Genomic DNA, 2,992 nt, shown 5'->3' with positions numbered 1-2,992 from the left:
CCAATTCGGGGGGATGCCTAGTGAGGACCCTCATTCTCATATGGAAACCTTTTGCGATTATTGTGATGCTATCTCTCAAACGGGCGTGACTCAAGACCAAATTAGATGGGTCTTATTTCCTTTTTCCTTAATCGGCACCGCAAAGCAATGGTTGAAGGGCATTGATAAGGTCACCCTTGGAATAGATTCTTGGAAGAAGTTGGCTCTAGCTTTCTACAAAAAATTCTACCCACCGGAAAAAACCAACATGCTAAGAGCTCAAATTACGGGTTTTAAGCAAAGGGATGAAGAGTCTTTGTATGAAGCTTGGGAGCGGTTCAAGGGAATTTGTCGCTCATGTCCTCACCATGGACTTAGCGAATGGTTTTGGGTGCAACAATTTTGGAATGGTTTATATGAAGATTCTAGGAACATTCTCAATATGGGATCAAATGGAATGTTCACCGAAGTTGATGACAATCAAACATGGAACAAGATTGAGGAAATGGCGGTCCATAACTCACAATATAGTAGACCTCGCAAGGCTACTAGAGGAGGAAAGCATGAAGTGGACTCCGTTACTCAATTGGATGCTCAACTTAGTGCTCACATTGACACAATCAACTTGAAGTTTGAACAAGCTATGGCTAGACTTGAGGAAAACTCAAAATCATCAAAGCATCATGTTAATGCCATGACGGCATCCTCATCAATCCCAAGTGGGATATGTGAGAATTGTGGAACTTTGGGACATGACCAAGGTGAATGTAGGGGAACAAATGAACAAGTGAATGCTTTCCAAGCATACAAGAGTGGTACCCTTTATTTCAACTTTTACAATGAAAACACCAAATTCCATCCAAATCTCTCATACAAAAGCCAAAATGTTCAAAACCCTCAAACAACATACACTCCACCACCCATGAGAAACCAAAATCAAAGACCCTTTTACAATCAAAACCAAGGTTACCAAAATCAAAATCCATACAATCACCAAAATGACCAAGGTTTTGATGTCCAAAAAGTGGTCCTCCAAATGCAAAAGAACCAACAAGAATTTTTCACTAAAATGCAAAAAGATAGCCAAGCAAAAGAAACCACCATCAACAACATTCTAGCTCACACCAAGATGTTGGAAACACAATTGACTCAACTAGCATCTTCAAGCTCACAAAGACAAAAGGGGCAATTACCACCTCAAGGTAATCCCCCTAGACATGAAACGGTTAGTGCCATTCACTTGAGAAGTGGTACAAGGTATGAAGCACCGAAGAAGCAAGTTGAGGATGAAGTTGTGGAAGCTAGTGAAAAGGAAGAAATTGTGCAAAACTCCAAAGATGGAGAATCATCAAAAGAAGAAAGTTCAAAGAAAAATGAAGACAAGGCCAAGGAGAAGGAGCCCATTGTGATTAGACTTCCTTTTCCAAGTCGTCAAGCCAAGCCCAAATTTGATGATCAACTTGGAAAATTCATGGAAATTGTGAAGAATTTAGAAGTCTCAATTTTTTTCACGGAATTAATCAATCACGTTCCGGCCTATGCGAAGTACATGAAAGGTATCCTCACAAAGAAGAAGTCGATCCGGAAACTTGAGACTATCGCATTCACTAAGGTGAGTAGTGCAATACTTCAAGGGAGTTCACCTCCGAAGTTAAAGGATCCGGGAAGCTTCTCAATACCGTGTACCATTGGCGACACGACGATCAACAAAGCCTTATGTGATCTAGGGGCTAGTGTGAGTGTCATGCCATACTCGGTGAGTAAAAGGTTGGGGATGGGAGAGCTTAAATGCACCAACATCACACTCCAAATGGCCGATAGATCGACGAAGACACCGTTGGGGATATGGGAAGATGTCCCCGTGCGAATTGGGAAGTTTTTCATCCCGGTGGACTTTGTCATTGTTGATATGGAGGAAGATTCCAACATTCCAATCATCCTAGGAAGACCTTTCCTACACACCGTCGGTGTGGTAATTGATGTAAAACATGGTGAGCTCACACTAGAAGTGGGAGATGAAAGCATAACTTTTAATCTTGACAAGACTATGAGAGCTCCTCGTTTGCATGAACCATGTTTCATGATTGATCATTATAGCCGAAAGGATGAAAGGAAGAAATCGGAACTCCAATGGAAGAAGAAAATTGAAGATGCTCCATTCAAAGAGCACGTGAATTGTGACAAGGAGAGCTTGCAAAGCTCATCAAAATCAACCAAGTAAGAAGAGGATGGCCTCATTGGCCAAGAGAAGAAATTGGGAGAGTTGTCTCCATCTAAGCAAGAGATTTTCAATGATCAACTCAATGAAGTTTGTGGTCTTTGGGACAACGAGTTTGAAAGGATTTTTAATCCCTACATTGGTAATGCTATCGATCAAGACCAAAAACAAAGGCAAAGGTCTATTGAGAACCTCTACCATGATAATGAACAAGCTTTTGATTACTTCTTCAAGGTGTTGAGCAACATCAACAACACCTTGGACATGCCCCCTTGACATCTCATCAAGAATGAGAGTTTGGTGGAGTCCTCCCTAAACCACCACTTGTAAATATTTCTAACTCCCTAACTTACATTTCAATTCTTGTATTGCATTTTTGTCATCTTTGGATTTTTATTTACTTTGATCAAAATAATTGTCATGTAAGAGAGAAGTGAGGGAGGGACTAACAATTTCAATTGATGTGTAGTGCTTTACCTTAGTGTGGGGATGGCAATTGCCTAGGCTATCCATGCCTTAGTAGTGCCCCTACAATGAAGAACACAAGACTTGAAGAAAGAATGAAAGAATGATAGGGAAATGCGCTTTGTGCACGGGTGGAATCGAACGTGTACACAGAGGAAGAATCCGAGCGGATTCCGAGAATACGCCCGTCTTGCGTAATCCGAGCGTATTGCGGAAAAGACGCCCGTCCCGAATCGAGCTGAATTTTGAAATTTTCTTGACTGTTAAAGAATCCGAGCGGATTTCTGAAAATCCGCCCGTCTTGAAGAATCCGTCCGTCCTGAAAGAAAG

The 2,992-nt window shown here is 41.4% G+C and overlaps 1 non-coding gene across 1 annotated transcript; it reads right to left on the bottom strand.

Annotated features, from left to right (window-relative positions):
- Window positions 1-247: 247 nt before the first annotated feature.
- On the bottom strand, window positions 248-354 carry LOC141616518 (small nucleolar RNA R71). The gene has a single exon (XR_012530863.1). It is a non-coding gene; the product is annotated as a small nucleolar RNA R71 (small nucleolar RNA).
- Between the last annotated feature and the right edge of the window lie 2,638 nt (window positions 355-2,992).

This window comes from Silene latifolia, chromosome 11, assembly GCF_048544455.1.
Source record: "Silene latifolia isolate original U9 population chromosome 11, ASM4854445v1, whole genome shotgun sequence".
Classification (NCBI taxonomy): Eukaryota; Viridiplantae; Streptophyta; class Magnoliopsida; order Caryophyllales; family Caryophyllaceae; genus Silene; species Silene latifolia.
Note: the sequence above shows the minus strand (reverse complement) of the source record. Positions and strands in the feature narration are given on the sequence as shown.